This window comes from Mustela nivalis, assembly GCF_964662115.1.
Source record: "Mustela nivalis genome assembly, chromosome: 18".
In the NCBI taxonomy this organism is placed as follows: domain Eukaryota; kingdom Metazoa; phylum Chordata; class Mammalia; order Carnivora; family Mustelidae; genus Mustela; species Mustela nivalis.
In genome coordinates this window covers 41,360,381-41,378,815 of record NC_139037.1, presented here as the reverse complement: position 1 = coordinate 41,378,815, position 18,435 = coordinate 41,360,381, and the positions used below count along the sequence as shown (strand labels likewise).

The window sequence follows — 18,435 nt, the reverse complement described above, 5'->3', positions numbered from 1 at the left end:
TACCTCTTTTGTGGGAGATGACTAAAAAGACCTTAGTAGCAGACCTGGAACATAATGGCAAGTACAGAAGAGCTAGGGCCGTCATTACGATTATGATTATGGTTATTTTATGTTAGTATCATTGGCAATGTCATGCCAAGGATCTGGCATACACTCCTGTGAGACAGGAAGTCTTGTTTTCAGAGGCATTGGGGACATTTGTCAAAATAAATAATACTTTGATTCAACAAGGAGCCTCCTAAATAGTATTTAACATTTTTACATAATACACTTGAATCAGTCAGAAGCGTTATTTAAGACTGCTTTTTGGCTCCCTTTATGACAGGGACTCTTCTATCATGTGGACACTGAAACCAAAGCAAATGGTAAGAAGGATGGGTGCAGTATAGAAACATTTTCAGAGAAATGAGAAACCAAAAAAGTCACACAAAAATTATGATGTAGTTCCACAAAGTTATATCAAGTGTGCCTGCCTCTCCTGCCTCCCCTTCCACCTCTTCCATGTCTGCCTCACGGGCCAGTGAGACTTTCCCCTCCTCTTCCTTCTCTCCTCCTCCCACTCAATATGAGGACAATAAGGTTGTAGACCTTTATGCTGATCCAATTCCACTTAGTGGAATTTTTTTTATGTTTTTTTTTAACTTTTTTATAACATTAGTTTACACACTTAAAAACAACTTCACTGGGAAGACATAAATATGTCTATCGTGCTTAAATGCAGAACTTTGAAATATATAAGGGGAAAATTGACCAAACTCAAGGATAATACACAAATTTCAGTCATAACTAGGGATGTTAACACTTCTTTCTCACTAATTGTTAGAACAAGCAAACAAGAAGCAAATCAGAATGCAAAAGATTTATCTTGACTTAATGGTATTTGTTAAAACACTAGATCCAACATTAGTGGAATACACTTTTTCTTTTTATAAAAGGCATGGATGAAACATTTATTCTGTCTTAACTGAATGAGGTATATTTCAGGAAAAGTGGCTGATATCAGACTGTTCTTTTCTTTTTTAATTTCAATTCAATTTTACTAACATACTATATTATTAGCTTCAGGGGTAGAATTTAGTGATTCATGAGTTACATACAACATCCAGGGCTCATTACTTCAGGTGCCTTCCTTAATGCCTGTCAACCACATACCCCAACACCCCAAGAACCTTCCCTCCAACAATCCTGTTTGGTTTTTATAGCTAAAAGTCTATTATGGCCTCCCTCTTTGTTTTTATCTTTAGTTCTCCTTCCCTTCCTTTTATGTTTTGTTTCCTAAATTCAACATAGGGGTGAAAGCATATGGTATTTTGTCTTTCTCTGACTTATTTTGCTTAGGATAATACCCTCTAGTTCCATCCATGTCATTGCAAATAGCAAGATTTCTTTCTTCTTAATGGCTGGGTAATATTCCATTGTGTATATACACCACCTCTTCTTTATCCATTCCTCTGTCGATGGGCATCGGGGCTCTATCCATAGTTTGGCAATTGTGGACATTGCTGCTATAAACATTGGGGTGCACTTGCCCCTTCAGATAACTATGTTTATATTCTTTGGGTAAATAGCTAGTAGTGCCATTCACTGGGTCAAACATGTTTATTTTTCAAGTGAACCGGATGGGGGCACCTGGGTGGCTCAGTTTGTTGGGCAACTGTCTTTGGCTCAGGTCATGATCCTGGAGTCCTGGGATTGAGCCCACATCAGGCTCCCTGCTCGGTGGAGAGCCTGCTTCTCCCACTCCCTCTCTCTCTGCCTGCTGCTTTGCCTACTTGTATCTACCTATGTCTCTGTCAAATAAAAATAAATTAAAAAACAAAAATCTTCAAGTAAACTTGGAATGTCCTTGAGTTAGGTATTTATTGGGTCAAAATGTGTTTCAACAAATTTCCAAAGTTGAACATAGATACAGTTTTTTTCTCTGAACATGGTGGGATTAAACCAGAAACCAATAACTAAGATATCTAGGAAATCTGCAAATATTTAGAAATAAAGGAAAACATACATTCACATAACCAGTGGATCAAAGAATGAACAATAAAAAGTTAGATATAATTTGAACTGAATGATAACTGAAACAAAGCAAATAAAAAAAATTTAAGATTTTATTTATTTGACAGAGAGAGCAGAAGCAGAAGAACCAGCAGGCTAGGGAAGAAGCAGGCTTCCTGCTGAGTAAGGAGTCCAACTCTGACTCCAGCACTCGAACCCAGGACCCCAGGATTATGACCTGAGCCGAAGGCAAAGGCTTAACAGACTGAGCCACCCAAGTAACCCAGAGGAAACCAAATTTGTAGAATGTGGTTAGAGCAGTGAGTAAAGGAATGTTGCATCTTTACGTGTTTATTTTAAAAAATAAGAAAGATCTAAAAACTTGGATATAACTTTCTATCCTAAAAAGACAAGTGAAAGCACATTTGTTACAAAATAGAAATAGATAACAAATATTGGTATGGAAATGAAAATAACACAGAATATTAATAAAGCTAAAGTTAGAGTTGTAAAAGACTAATATAATTGATAAATGTCTACTAAGATCAATCATGAAATAAAAAGTGAAATTTTAATTATCAATATCCGGGAAAAGGGAGAACATTGCTATAGATTAGAAGACATTCAAAGGATAAGGTGATTATAAACACCTTTTTTAAAAAAAGATTTTATTTCTTTGACCGAGAGGGAGACAGCGAGAGAGGGAACACAAGCAGGGAAAGTGGGAGACGGGGAGGCAGGCTTCCCAGTGGAGCAGGGAGACCAAAGTGTGACTCAATCCCAGGACCCCGAGAGCCACTCAGGCGTCCCTATAAACACCTTTTTAGGAAGAAAATTGTAGGTTCAAAGATTTCTCCTGGTGAATTTCATCACACATAGCAGATATTTCACCAGTGTTATACAAAGTCTCAGAAAATAGAGGCACTTTCTCCGAATCCATTCTATGAGGTTAACACGACCTTCCTACCAAAATACAATAATAAATGTATGGATTACTATACCTCACAAACACAGATATGGCAACTTGAACATGCTAGAAAATCAATCCTAACCAAATTTAAAAAGATCCTCTAGAATGACCAAGTGGAAGCAGAAACTTGCAGCAGAAACTACAAGCTTGGTTTCCTATGTAAAAGCAGTCAGTGCAACTGACCATAGTAAGAGACTAAATGAGAAAAGCCATCTGCATTCTCAAAGCTGTAGGGGAAGTAATTGATGAAGTTGACCATAGCTTTCCAAAAGGTCTCTGGTAAAGTAGGAATTGGAGGGAATTTCCTTCTCCCGAAGGCAGAGCAGGGTTAAGTGACCAGGAGAGGTTGTGCCTTGGGACCTGAGGCAGTGACAGCTGAGCAGATTCTGCCCCAGCTGCAGCGCTTCTAGTGTCCTTGCATCTGGGAGAAGAGTTCCCACGAGGAGCTGTGTGGTTGGCCCCAGGCTACAACACATGCGACACGGGATGATGCGAGGCGACTACTGCCTCTGTCTTCCACCTTCTGAGCAGCCTGGAGCCCAGGGTGGCCTGTGTGGGCCTTAGGAGAGCAGCCAACTCAGACCTAGTGGGCGCCATGGGATCCTCACAGGGAGGCGGGGAGCTGGTCATCGGGACTGGACAAATGGTCATCCATGATGCCTGCTTGATGAGGGGGCTCGAGTCGGGGGTGCATGCATGAGCTCTGGAATCAGACAGACCAGCTTCAGCCCCCGCCTTCACTCCCATGTGGGACCTCATGAAGACCCCTGAGCGTTCGTGCTGTTTGTCACTTGTCAGATGTGTAAAAGGAAGTGAAGAGAAGCCAGCTGCCTGGAGGGATGTGGTGGGCTACAGCACCTGGGCAGGCTAGGGCACCCCAACGGCCCCCACTGCAAAAGCATTACAGCCCACGTGGCGATGCTTAAGACTCACACTTTTCCAGGACTGCAACAAGGCTGTCCTTGTCTTGCTCCAGGACTAGAACAGACCACAGACAGCTCCCTTGTAAGCAGATGTTCCAGAAACCAGACCCACCATCATGGAGGAAAGGTAGGATGTGAGGGGAAATGGGTGTTGCCTGTGGCGGCCGCCTGAAAGGAAGAGGCCGGGAAAAATCACTCCCTGTGTGGCTGGGGCACTCCTTATCCCCCTTATCGCACATCCAGTGAAGCCATTCCCTGACTCTGGGTGCACCTTTTCCCGTCAGAAACAGAGCCCAACATCAACAGTTCCCGTGGCGTTTCTCCCATACTGACCTAGAGTGAGCCAGGCCCCCAGACCATCCAGATGTGGGGTGCTCCAGAGCCTGGCTCTGAGCAGGCTCTGCTTCCTCTGACCCCAGGAATAGTGGCTAGTGGAACTAAGAGGCACAGAGTGCTTCACCTACAGCCCCAGGCCAGATGCAGAGGAAACCTCAGACCCAGAGCCCCAGCAGTCCCCCTGCTGCTGGCAACAAGCACCAGCAGTCCCGAGTGTGCCCACATGCAGGGGGAGTGTCTGGGGGGGGGCGGTAGAGGGTGTGGGTGGGATGGGGAGGAGGAGGAAGGACAGTCCCCAAGCCCTACAACCAGGGGCAGAAATCCCATAGGGACTGGAGAAGGGCCAAGAGCCCCACCCTTTGCCCTCTGGTGCCCTTGCTTCCGCCTCTTTACTGGACAGTCCTTTCCTGTCACACATTCCAGTGATGAGTCACAAGCATTGGGCTCCACAGCGCAGTTTTCCGTGGAGGAGTAGGCAGTCGGGGCACATCCAAACAACATACCGGGTTCCTGGGATCAGAGGCAAACACAGCTCTTCATGGGCAATGTAAAGCAAGCTTCCCTTCCTGACCAGCTCCTTTCCCCAAGCCCGGGGCCATCACCCGTTCATCCAGACCCGTGTCCCTCCTCCACTTCCACCAGTGCTCACTTTTCACTGACCCAACCATCCCTGCTTCCCCATCTCTTCCCCCGGGGCAGTCAGCACCTCCGTACAGGTGACCTCCCCGCGTGTTCTGGACCTGGGTGTCACCACGTGGGCTCAGCTCCCCATTCCCAGGCTTTTGCCTTCTGCTTTCCCTAAGGATCCACTGTTGTTACCTCCTCATTAACCGGGACCCGCCAGGGTGGAACCTGTCCAGTCTCCACCAGTCCACCTGCCATATAATCAGCAGCCCGACCCCAACTCTGAACCTCTGCCTGAGCCCGGGAGCCACACTTCCGTCACATGTGGGGTCCTGATGGGCAGGAGCAGAGTCACCCTCCCCAGTGCCCCCAACTTTACTAGCTGGTCGGTCCCTGTTGTTGCAGTAGCCGACTCTCCAACTGGCAGAACAACAGCCAACTGAACATCCAGGCCTGCCTTTGACTCTGATGAAATTGATATGGCTGCCAGGCCCCTTCCGAGGCTTCTCCGGACGAACCCTTGCACCCGGCTGCTTTGCTACCTCTCACCCCTTGGGAAACCTGGCCTTGCAACACAAGCGGCAGTCTGAACCTCTGCGTCCCACCTTTGGCATCTTGGCAGCCAGCCTCATCTGCTGATGTGGGGCCATCATTGGGATGCCCGGCACTCGGCAAGGCTCAGCTTTGCTAACATGACTTTAGACCATTTCTTTTCAAGGCATCTGCGGGTCCTTTGGCTAAAGACTGTTCTAGGGCCAGGGTGTCCCCCCAGGCCCCAGCTCCAGGACTGAAGCACTCTGCCTTAGTGCAGGGCCGAAGGGGACACTCCGGACCTAAGCTCATGCCGGGGGAGTCTGAGACCTGAACCCCCGAGTCCTGCCAGCCTGTAGAGCCTCCATCTCACCTGGAGACAGAGAACCTCCCCTGGGAGACACAGTCCTTCCTGCCCAAAGTCACACCAGCCAGAATACCCAGGCCAAGCACATTGGTCCCTCCAGCAGAGATACCATCTCTGACAACAGACACGACAGAAGACACTTGGGCTGGTCCTCCCGTCCCGGCACCTGCAAGCCATCGGCCAAAGCCCTCAGCCACAGTGAGAGCGGCCACACCACACCTGTGCTCGGAGCTCCATCTCCTCCCACGTGCAGTCCGGCCCCCGCGCTCCACTCGTCCAGGGCACAGGGAGAGTTCCAGTGAGAGGGTCCAGGACAAGAACTGGCGTGGAGAAGCTGCGTTCCCTTTCTCTGTCTGCTGGGGACCTGTCTGGCCAGAGCCAAACTATTCCGGGTAGAAAAGCTACCACCAAAGAGAAGAAAGCTGGGCCTTAGGATGCTGTTGTTCGTGCTTCTGCCAGATGCCTCTGGGCCACCTGGCCAGGGCACCTCTGTTGCCATCAGAGGGGCTGGCACCATGAGTGTGGCTGGAGAAAAGACTGTCCTTGAACACATTCTGGGCACTTGGCGTCCGTGCAGACAGGGAGCGCTGTGGGAGGCGACAGCACGTGAGCCGTGGTTGGGCACACTTCCTCGTTCCGTGAGCATTCGCAGCGGCTGGGAAGGCTCATGGCCAGAGCACGTGGCTACAGTCAGATGGGACAACGTCACTTTTAGGAAGACACCTGGGGCGTGGCCTTCATTCAGACCGCTGGAACCTTCCCGGCCGGGATGTCCCCCTTGACTTTGTAGGAGCGCACACGACTGAGAAAATACCTGAGCTTGGGGCCTCATTCGCCTCCCGTCGACCAGATCACAGCTGCCTCTTCAGCAGGACCACCAACCCGTGGGTCATCTTCTCCTGCAAGAACCAGGATCTCGGCAACTAGGAATCAAAAGACTACTCTGCACATGGCGGCAGCCACAGGCCCTCACTCCCGGGTTTGCTCTCCTGGACACAGGCTCCGGTGCATCTAGTTCCATCAAAGAAACTTAAGCTGTTTTCTGTTTTCCTAGAGCCAGCCAGAGGCCCGACAGCTCGGGGTGTTTGTGCATGTTTGCGTGCCTGTGAGGTCCGATGGCACTGGTCGGAGGACACACTGGCTTGGAAAGGTGCACTGTGGAGAGAAGGGAGAGAACCGTAAATACCAAGCGTGCAACAAACACTCTGCTTTCCACTCTTGGCCTGGAAGGCTCGAGCTCTAGGCTGGTTTTCCTCTAGTCTTAAAACCGGCAGGACACCCACTGCTGCCTGCAGCTGCCCCGGGCCTCCCCCCAGTGGGTTTCAGTGGGCCCTGACCTTCCGTTCCCAGACAGAACATACACGGACATACGTTGTTCTTGTTAATCGAGCCTCTGCTCATGTGTTTGGCTTCTTCAGCTCGATGAGAGAAGCAGAATTGACCTGTACAAGTGGCATTGTGTTGAGCCCAACGTCACTGTGCAAAGCTTCCGTGGCCCAGGAAGTAGGCTGCAGAGGCAGTATCGCTAAGGCAGCAGGAGCTGACTTCTGCAGTCTGCTGTGTCAGGGGCAGCAGCCCGGAGGGAAGCAAGGTGCGGGGGCGGACACAGGGCATGCTCCCCCTCGCCTCTTCCTTCTGAGTTTCTCCCCGGATGCCCGGCTTCCGTGGAGGCCACACCAACTTGTAAGCCAACCACGCTCTACCACTGTAGTCTGTGGAAAGTAGCTCAGTGTCCTCGTTCATTTGGACTAGGCCAAGCATCCACACACATTCACACGCCACCCAGGGAGAACTGGCTTGGTAGGGAAAAGGAAAAACTCAAGTCTCTTTTATAATTTTTGAAAAATTTCAGTCAAGGATCAATATATAGATACTGTTCTCATGCTGCCTTAAAGCATCTGACTGAGCATTTTCCTCTGAAAGGGGAGTCAATTTTGTCAATTGCTTTTCCTGCAACCAAGAGAGGATCCTGTGGCTTTCCCCCTCAGTCTCTTAATATGGTGATTGTACATTAATGCAGTCAACAGCTGGGTAGGTTCTATTTTGAAAAGCAAGTCTTCCTCCTGTTGAACCCTCTGATATGTCAAATGCAAGAGTTAGAACGTCACTCAAGCTTGGCTGGCCTTGGAGTCAGGCCGTGTCTCCACTAGACTTTATTGCTAAAAACAGAATCTTTTCTAACTCATTTTGCAGCCCATAAAACCACCTTAAGCTGGGGGACAGCAAAAAGGCCAGCCTTTCCCTCAGCTTCTTACCTGTTCTTTCATCAAACATTTATTTGGGGCTGACCCTAGGCTTGACGTTGCGGCACAGCCTCGTGACGCAACGTTTAAAGGCGTCTCTTGCTGCACAGGAATTTACGATATCGAGAGAGTCTGACGAATAAACCAAATATTACTGAGGAGGGGAGACTGGTGGGGATTTCGATGCTGGTGGGAAGGACGTAAAACCAAGGGTGGGACGGATGGAACTTTACATTCGAGAAGAACCAAGTGGCCTGGTAGTGAAGGACTACTTTCAGGTCAGGGAAATACCACATGAAAAGGCAGGGAAGGAGGAGCAGTCACAACCCAGTGCCCACCACGAAGAATATTCTCTCTGACCACAATAGGATTAAAGTAGCATCAATAGTAAGATGAGTAGAGCCTCCTCAAATACCCAGACATAAAGCAAAACATATTCTTTTAGAACCAGTGAGTCAAAGGGGAATAAGAAAAAAATGGGACAATAAAGTAAATGATAATTAAAATGAGAAGGTAAAATTTGTGAGAAACAGCTAAAGCAAAGTGTGTCAGGAAACTTTGTAGTTTCATGTGTTTATATGAAAAAAATAAGAAAAAATTAAAAATCGTGGTTCAAGTTTCCATCCTTAGACAAGAGCCATTGGTTTAAATAAGATCTAAAATAAGAAACTGAAATTACACAGTGCTGAAAACTAAGCTGACAGAGGAATTTTTAAAAGATTGATAAAACTCACAAACCCCTACTGTGACTGAAGGAGAAATAAAAAAAGAATTCATATTTTATGAACATCAGGGCATTATGACAACCCAACAGGAAGACAGGAAAATGGTAACAAGGATGTTACCTTGCAAGGATGACATTTCTGCCTCCAAATGTTTTGTGTTTTTCCCTGATGAACTCTAGAAAACCTCTAATGACATTATTTAACAGTGCTATCCAAATTTTCAGAAAATAGACAAGGAGGCAACTCTTGCTAACCCACTCTAGGAACCCAGTGTTAGTTACACTCAGCCCCAAACTCACCAGAAACAAAAGGACAGGAGAATGCCTCTGATGGCCCTAGAAATCTTTGATAACCTTCTCAGAAGTCAAATCTTCCCAAATATACAAGCATGATCTAGCATGATTAAGTGGGCTTTTTCTCAAGAACATAAGGTTGCTTTGAGTGATTAATAATGCATTAATGTATGATCATCAGATTAAGAGACCAAGGGGGGAAAGTCATAGGATCCTCTCAATGGTTGTGGGGAAAGCAATTGACAAAATTGACTCCCCTTTCAGAGGAAAAGGCTCAGCAAGGTAGGAATTGGAGAGTTTCACTTGTGTGATAAAGCCCATCTACCAAAAAACTCCAATTAACGGCACAATGAATGTGTTTACCCTCTGATCAGAAACTGGGAAAGGATGACCTTAGTCTCCACTTGTCTCCACTCAATATGTTCCTGGATTTTGGAGCTAATGTCGAAGGTAAAGGGAACTACTCAAAGACCTACATGTTTAAAAAGAAGCAAAAGTGCCTTTCTCATAGAGAATGTGATTGTGCATGTAGAAAACCAATCTACATGTTTACGAAGAAGCTCCAAGTAGGAGGAAATGAAGTGAGCCAGTTTCCTGTGTCAGGTCAACATACAAAAGGCAACTGCTTTGTCTGTGTGCTACCAAACACCAACACGCGTGTAATGCATACATACAATATATGTACAGATCCATATATCCTACTTGTGCCCGGGAAAAGGTCACACTGCTATGTTGTCCATTTCAGTCAGGACCCTGAACGATGGGCCGTGGAAATATTATACGGGATGTGGGTGCCCTTGGGTTAAGCTCTTAAGCCAGGCTAGATCCTGTCTCCTGTCCTTGGACCTGGGAGATCATTCACAGACAGCTGTGTAGTCAGCTGCCAAGTCTTCCCAAGACAAGAAATGCCTGGCGGTGCTATGCTGACTGCTGTTACTCTCTGCAGAAGGAAAAGAATGAGAAATTCAAGGCATGCAGATGAAAAGGGAAGTCAATTAGCTTTAGTCATAGAATCACGATTCAGAGGAAACATTACTGCATATGTAGAAAATCTTAAGGAACCTACAAAGAAGCTTCCAGATTGCAATAGCTATGTGATCATAGCATGTTCTGTAAAGTACCAATGTACTACTGAAAAATAAACTTCACAAAGCCCACACAGTCCATAGGAATAAATTAGCAAAAGCTGTGGAAGATCTACAGCCACAAAACTATATGAGGGTGGTTGCAAACATGCTCTTAAAAGTCCAGAAAATAGATATTATAGGCTTTGTGGCTCACAAACCTCAGTCACATATTTATGCACGTGCATGTGTGTATGCTACAAGTACTTTCCATTGTTGCATGGTTCTTTGCTCTCTCACCTTACAAAAACAGGCTGTGGGTTGAATCTGACCCAGAGGCCTCAGTGTTGGCTGCTAGTGGAAAATATTGCATAGAGAAATTTAGAAAGACCTCATATATGGAGATGCATACCGTGTTTGTGGCCTAGAGAAGTTAATACTGGCCAATTGTCCATTTTGACTAGGACTCTGAAACCTCATCTATGGGGTTATTCTGCGAAAAGTTGGTGCCCTTGGGGTATAAGAGTTTTCAGAGCAGGGGATCCTGTGCCCACCTGATGGGCCTCCCCCATCCCCGCCCTGGGGGAAGACAGCTCCCAGCCAGCCCTATGGTTTGCTGCAAGAGGCAATCACCAGAGAGCTCTGCCATGGAGATGTGCTGACAGCTGTGGTCCCTGCCCACATCCTCCTATAGCCTAAGGCCCGGTTGGTCAAGGCCCACTTAGAGGAGTTGTGCCCCTAGCTAAGTACCTTAAGGTCTTAAGAAAAAAAAAAAAAAAAAAAAAAGGACCACCTGGTGGGGAGTCACCAGGGTCTGGTGGGTTCAGGCTGATCTGTAGAATCAGACAGCTTGGGTCAAGCCCTGGCAGGGCCACTACTGCCTGTGTGAGCTGAGGAAAGTTCTAGGCCTCCCATATGGTTTGGCCAAACCTGTAAAAGCAAAGAGAAGAGGCTCTGACCTCCAGGAAAGGGTGATGTGGGGCGCCGTCTGGGAAGCCAACCCAGGGGCGCCGCTCCTACTAAAGGCTCGGGCCTTCCCAGGGTGGCAGCTGAGGGGGCGGCCCCAGAGAGACTCCCAGAGGTCGGGGCCCGGCGCCCTGCGCTCCCCGCGGGCGGCGGCGGGGGCCTGGCATAACGGCTTCGGTCCGTGGCGGTTGGAAGGACGCGGTTGGCGGCCCTCGCGGCCGCTGCTGCTCTATCCCGGGTCCCTCCCCGCACCGCCCCCAGCCCCGCATCCCGGACACTGCCCCTGCCGCCGCCTCCCTGGAGCCCTGGGTCCCCCAGTTCCCTGGCCTGCGCCCCCCACCTTCCCCGGCATCAGGCTGTATCTGGCACTGCCGCTGAGTCAGCTCCTCGCTCAGACGGTCGCGGCCCCGGTACTCCGGACGACTGGTACTGCCCTTGGGAACCCGAAGGAGAGAACGGAGGACCCTGGACCCCCACGCCAGAGCTGTCCGGAACCAGACGCGCAGGAGGCCGACCCGCTTCCCGGGAGCCATTCCCGCTGTCCCGGACGGTCCCCACGCGAGCGCGCACTTCACCCGGTGCCGCCAACTGCAGCCCGGCGCGCGAAGCTCCAGACAAGCGAGTCCCGCGGACCGGGTCCTTGCCCTCGCTGCCTTTCCCTCCAGCCCTTTGCGCGCGGGTTCTCTGTCCCCATGGCCAGTGGCCCTTCAGAGTCTTGGAGAAGGGTGCGCCGGCCACCGAGGGCTCTGGTGCTAGGACACGTCGCTGACTTTTCTGCTGAGTCCAGGGATTCCTCGCACACAGGCGGCTCCTCCCCAAAGCTTCTGCAGCCAGCGGGTGCCCTCTAGTGTTCCCCCATCAGGCCTGGGTCACCCCTGTCCTGCCCCTCACTTGGCATGCTTGCAGGCTCCTGGGTCTGCACCCTTCCTCCCCTGTTGCCTGGCAGAGCTGGGAAAGGTCTCATCTCTGATCCTTTGTCAGGACAGGCTGGGACCACCCCCTCGTGGATCTGAAAGGGCAGTGGGAGACCACAGTGAGAAGCTAAGGGTGGCGGCCACTCTGGGACTTTGTATCTGAATCCAAGATTCAGCCCAGCTTAAATATGTGTGTTTGGTGGTCTCAGGAGGACAGGGGAGGGGATGGCATTAGGTCTAAGTTCAGAGAGGGTACTTCTAGGCCTCAGGCAGGCAGGAAAAGGGCAGTAGAGTCTACCCTTCATGCTAAAACTGGTTTTAGGAGGAAGACTCAGGGAGCTGAGCATTGCTTGTCTCTGAGCCCTTCCGGGAAGTTTTGCTCACCAGGCTCTCAGACTGTAATTTGTCTTCAAGGCTTTAAATCTTTTCTGCTTTATGATTTTGGATGAGATCAATTGTCGGGCTTTCAAATAACCCATTTGAGGATTCTGCCACCCGTACTAGGGGGAGAGGACCTTGGAGGGCTTGTGGGAAAGGAGGTATTTGTTCAGACGGCTCTCATCATCCCACACGGCCTTAATGTGGTTGGCTTGGTCCACCGTCATGGTTTCGTGGCAGGCCCTGGTCAGCCTGTAAACCTCTGACACTGACCCCCCAAATCAGACTCCTATGGAATAAAAGTCCCCTCATCTTCAGGAATATGGGCATGTGACTGAGGCTGGCATTCATAGGGGAAGTCGGTCTGATTGAGCCCAAGGTAGGCGAGATGGAGAGTCCCAAACAGGGAGGCGAGGATCTCCACGCCCATGTGGTCGCTGAAGCTCACGTCCACATCCGCGCACGCGAGGTAAGCCACCTCCCGCCACAAGCACCACTGGGAGAAATTGCTGATGGTCTCCATGCAGTGCGTGGAGACGTCCTGCCAACAGGTATAGCTCGGGACCTTGAGGATGATGATCTGCTTCCCTTCCTGTCGGCTGAGATGAGGAACATACTCTGGCTTGTCAGTGAAGATACAGTAGTTCACCTTGTGTCCCACCAGCGGACTGCAAGAATTGCTTTAGGAAGATCGTGTAGGACCTCACAGAAAATACAGTCGATCTGAGGGTCGTGGTTCAGAGCTGGAACTGCTCATTCACGACAGTCCCCTCCCAGATGATGGGAGCCAGCCAAGGGGTCATGACGAGGACATCTTTCCTAGAGGGTGTTAGACCATCTGGTTGAGGATACACCATCCTTGATAATTTTACACTTTGCAGGCCGTTGCGTTCTCTCACAGGCATGCTGACCTTACCCTGATGCTTTCCAGCTTCCGGCTTCTTGGGTTCAGGTAACCCTGATCGCCAGAGAAGGTCATGATGGGCGTTAGGAGAAGAAGCGAGGCCACTTGATGAAGCAAGCAGCGTTTCCGTGTCACAGTGAGGATCTGGAGTCACTGGGCCATGACTGTGTGACTGAGGATGCACTTTTTGTCTCCCCCAAGATACGAGGGTACTTGTCTCTCCTGACTTCCCCCCTCAGTGGTCTCCCTGAAGCGAGGTGAAGCTGATCGCCCGACCCTAAAACATCCACACTCACACTTTCTGCTTACTAGTCCAGCAGCCCAGGCTATCCTGAGGCCTGGGCCTGCACAAGTGGGCACCTGGGCATGGGGACATCGTGGATGCCCTGTGGACAAAGACAGGATCCAAGGAGACCTTGATAAATTCAGGTTTCGTTTGAGGTGCCGTCAAGAAACCAGGTGTCAGGTCTTAGTCAACAGATAGCTGAACTTAAGGACCAGTGTATAAGAGACAAATCAGAGCTCGAGCTCCTGAAACAGATTCAGGCGGCTTGCTCAAGAGAGACCACTGAGAAGGTCAAGGCCAGAGATTATGATGAAATCAGGGCAGGGCTGTAGCCCCCAGATCCTGCCCAGAGGGTCAGGACAAATGCTCTGGCCTTCCCTTGGCCCTTAACCGCTGTGAGTTAAGCACCGAGTTTCCTGAAAAAAAATCCACAAAGTCAAGATCAGACTGTCTTCAAGATCATATCCATGCAGCTAACATGGGCCATCCTCCAGAGGCCTGATCTGGAAGACGCGGTGAAGGGGACAGAAGATCTACAGGCTGGAAATGTTTTTCCTTTTTTCTCTTAATAATTACTTAAAATCCATAGCATTTGCTTTTTATGCTACTGGCCTTACACTGTTGTTAGGATTAGGCTGCTTAAGTGTGCACCGTCTTATTCAATCCTTACAATAAGTTTGGGGATGGATGCGATGTCCTCCACCTCATACAGATGCAGGAGAAACAGCCTCTGAGAGGTGGGCGAGTGGCCCGTGAACACGCGGCTGGCTGGTCAGAGCTGACAGTGCTGACAGCGTCCCACACCCTGCCTCATGACCCCTCCACCAGTCTCAGGGCTTCAGGGAACCCAGCAGAGGATTCGCCACCCAGCCCAAGTTTTGCTGACACCTGGGCCCGGCTCACGAGCTCCCCCTGCAGACACGCCTCCTCAGAGCTGGCCTGCCTGGGTCCCTCCAGTGTCACAGAGAGCAAGCATTAAGCTCACAAGGGGCAGAGAGTCAGGACAGACAGCCGCCCCGGAAGAAAAGTGACTGAGATGCAGCAGCAGGACGTAAGCAGACGAGCCATGTCTCAAACAGAGTGAACGAGGGACACTGGCCGGCAGGACCTCCTCTTCATAAAATCACTCCTCTCAAGGGCAGAAGACAGAGCTTTCTCAGCACACAGCAAATTGTATGTTGCAACTATTTTACTACAATAAAATGACTGAGAAACCTCAAGTGTCTCCCATACCTGAATGTTGGCAATCACGGAAAACTGATGGGTAAGACCCAAAGTGAGAGCATAAAGGTTTGCTTTCTTGTGCATCAGGGAGTGATTGGGGACGTGTTCTGAGTAAGGATGGGGGATTTCTGGACACCCCTCAAGTGACCTCGAGAAGAATTCTGTTGAATAAGTTTATCCTTCTTTAATACTTTGAAGAAAAAGACATCGAAGGGAATCTTCTAGCTAAGAAAACAGCAACTCCACGAGCTACATTTGCAATCGCCAATTTTCCTCACAAGCATTGGCGTGAGTACTGTATATAACTGGTCCTGGATCTAGGATTCTTCTTTTGTGGGGGACATATCTCAATCCTGTTGCCGCTGTAATGGGGGGCACCCAGAGTTTGCTCCATATTTCTCTTTCTGCTTGGATCCCAGGCCTGAGCAAGTGGCTAATGCATCCTTCTGTCTGGAATCCCAAGGATTCCCATAGGCTGAGGTTAGAAGGGTGCCATAAGAACATGTTTGCAGGACAGTTTGGGAATCTACAAAGCATGATCCCTCGATAAACCTAGAGACCTAGAAATACCTCTAGGTAAACCTAGATGTCCCTAGAAACCCTCTCTACCCAACCAAGGTTCCCTCTGAAGGATCAACAACCTTGCCCTGTCCCTACCCTTGACCTTCCTCTCTTCTCTGGCCTTCTGTTTGGTAGTCTTTCCTTCTGGCTTAGGCAAGTATACCTGGTTCACTATATAAGTTGAGTTCTTGCTAAAGCAGACTCTGAGACAAAGTTGTCAAGACAGAATGTTCATTTGGGATGTGATTTCAGGGTGAACAAGTGAGAACCTGGGAGGGAGAAAAGCCATGGCAATGAGCAACTAGGTCCTGAAGCTAGTGGGACCCCTCTCAGAAACCGTATGGAACTTACCTCGGAACCAACCCACTAGAGATCAAGGAGGTTGTATATTTTTTAAAGGTTTCTCTGTGTATATTAACTACCCTCCCTGCTTTCCGAACGAGCTTGACCATGACCCACCAACCTTCCATGTGGTAGAGAAAGCTACCAAATGGTAAAGATAGATACAAGTGTTTGAGGAGGCAGTATGTCTGCTGGGACGTGGTGGGGGAGACTGTCCACTTGACTCAGGTAAGCCTACGTGAAAATAGGGTAGGGGATCCCATGATTATAGAGGAAATGATAGGTCAGAGGTAAATATGAAAAGCTAAATCTGGCTTTTACCTCCAAATCCTAAATTTGGATATCAAATCTGTAGGGTATCCTATCATGATATTTCCCCCAACAATAGATTAGATAAAGATTGTATAGTTTGGAGGCAGGAAGTGAGAGGGAAGGGAATACATGGACGACACTGAGAGTTTCCACGGGTGCCCAGCAGTCCTCAGAGAGCTCTGTGGAAGTCGAGCGACAGCAAGTATATTACGAATGTTGTGAGGACAAACTAATTGTCTCATCTCTTCCTCAGCTTTGGATAGGGCACCCATCCTATCCATACACTCATCTGTAGGTCAGAGTACTTATCCAAGACGTTGTGCCCATCCATTTCATCTGGGTGGCTAGTACGTTTTCAGTAGCTGTGGAGAGGGGAGAGTACTGGCACATCTCCAGTTCCCATGCACTTGGAGTGCAGATTATCTGCCCACAACCTCCCTGTGTCCCCCTCCTTCCACAGAGGCAGAGACTCATGCCCCATTTTAGAAGCAGCCTCTACCCATGACGTAGAGTGGGGTTGAAGGGTGAGGGCAGCCCCAGAGTCCTATCTCATCCTGAGCAAAGTAGCCTTCCCTTGTCACCTACCAAGCTCACATGACAAGGAGATGAGTGACTGTCAACGTGTCCAGCTCAGGAAACATTCCATAGGCTCCTTGCCATAAGGATTGCAGAAACACTGAGAGGGTCCCTGAGGTGAATGCCTAGCAGGGTCTTTTCTCAGGTAGCTCTCAGTGGGCTGTTACTGAACTGTAAGAGAGTGTGTGGGTTAGGCATAAAAGAGTTCCAGAATCATGCCTATGGAGCAGAGGCACAGGAGGAATTCTAAAGCACCCAGGAACCCTGCTCTGTATGTAAGACCCACCTTGTAGCGACAGTAAGTGACAGAAACTCGGCCCACCATTGCACCGTTGGGATGAGAATAAATTGAGGCAAAAGAGTCAATTTCTTGGTCCTGGCCAGGCTCAGCCCTTATACTGTAACCAAGACCCATACCTTTGTTCTTCTCCTCCATAATTTGCCTGGGGCCCCTTTTTTACCAATTATTTTACTGGGCACTCACCACAGCCATGGAAATGGAGCTGTTGCTCCCATTCTTTAGATGTAAATCAGAGTGCCAGGGAGCTAGAATAGGGGCACAGGAACAAGTGAGTTTGTAAACCCAGCCTTTCCAGCAGCTTCTGAGGCCTCCGTTTCCTTACTTGTAAGACTATGAGGATCACTCAACACTCATAGTCATCAACCATTTCACAAGGTCATCAAGAGGCTGAAATCCAGTAGGTAATGCATGCGACCTGTGGGTCCTGGTCCACAGAAGTACTCAGACACTCTAGCTGTATTAGTGTCTTCTTCCCCATCTTCCACACCCTGTACCAAGTTCAGCTGAGGAAGAATATCCCGAGGGCATTCACACCCGGCCCCCATCAGAAGACACAGGTGTGCGCCACAGAGGAGCCCCCCACCCCACCCTCCAGAGAGCCCAGGCTCCAGCCCAAAGAATAAGCACTTGCTGGTGAATTGAAAGGCTTTATTGGAATCTTCCATCCAAGATAGCTGAACATGGCAGGTTGCCAAGACTACTTAGATGAGGCAGATGGCTTCTTGAGGGCTCCTGGCAAGGATGGCTCCATTAACACAAAGGATTTGAGTAGGTGGTTTCCTAAATGGGCACCTGGCTTGTGGTGTTTCCTAAATGGGCACCTTCACAGCATGTGAATCTTGACCTCAGGGCTGTGAGTTCGAGCCCCCCATTGAGTATAAAGATTATTTAAAAATAAAATCTTTAAAAGACAGGCACCTGCGTGGCACAGTCCATTAAGCATCTGACTCTAGGTTTTGGCTCTGGTTTGATCTCAGGGTTGTGGGATCGAGGCCTGCACAGAGCCGCACATCAGACTGCACTCAGTGTGGAGTCTGCCTGAGTTTCTCTCTCCCTCTCCTCTGTCTCTCCTCTCTTCTCTCTCTCTCTCAAATAATCTTTAAAAAAGAATGTTTAAAAGAAAAGGGCCTGAAACCCAACGAGGCCTTAAAGGGTAGGAGACAGACAGCAACACGCAAAATATTGGGACGCTTCTGGAAAGGGGCCTGACGCCTTATTTGGAGTGTGGCTCTTGGATCTGAGCAAGTAAAGGTGGATTCTTCTCAATCTTGTTCACAGGAGTACCCAAAGGTATGCCTGAGAAGCTCCCATGGCGCTCGCTCCAATAGAGCAAAAAAGAGGAAGGATTCACTTGTCCCATCTGGAGGGATGGTGTCCTGGAGCAGGACAAAATGCAGTTGCTGAGAAGGTCTTTCCAGTATTCCAGATGAGTCTGTGATGTGCCTAGGAGATGGAGGGGACTGCAGTGAACCTGTAGCAATGAACAGTTCCAAGTTCATTTCCTCCTGCTACACTCACAGGCCCAGGGCTGAAGCAGGGCTCTGTGCCCAACCACTGTGACAACAGTGGAGAGAGGATACATTCTAGTTCTCATCTTGGGACG

At 49.2% G+C, this 18,435-nt stretch overlaps 1 long non-coding RNA gene and 1 pseudogene across 2 annotated transcripts; both read right to left on the bottom strand.

Moving 5' to 3' along the window:
• Window positions 1-4,120: 4,120 nt before the first annotated feature.
• LOC309853231 lies at window positions 4,121-6,618 on the bottom strand. The gene is made up of 2 exons (XR_014305587.1): window positions 5,963-6,618; window positions 4,121-4,731 (listed from the first exon to the last, which is right to left on the bottom strand). It is a non-coding gene; the product is annotated as an uncharacterized lncRNA (long non-coding RNA).
• Window positions 6,619-12,068: 5,450 nt separating this feature from the next.
• LOC309852277 (histo-blood group ABO system transferase pseudogene) lies at window positions 12,069-15,098 on the bottom strand (annotated as a pseudogene). The gene has a single exon. The product of its transcript is annotated as a histo-blood group ABO system transferase pseudogene (transcript).
• Between the last annotated feature and the right edge of the window lie 3,337 nt (window positions 15,099-18,435).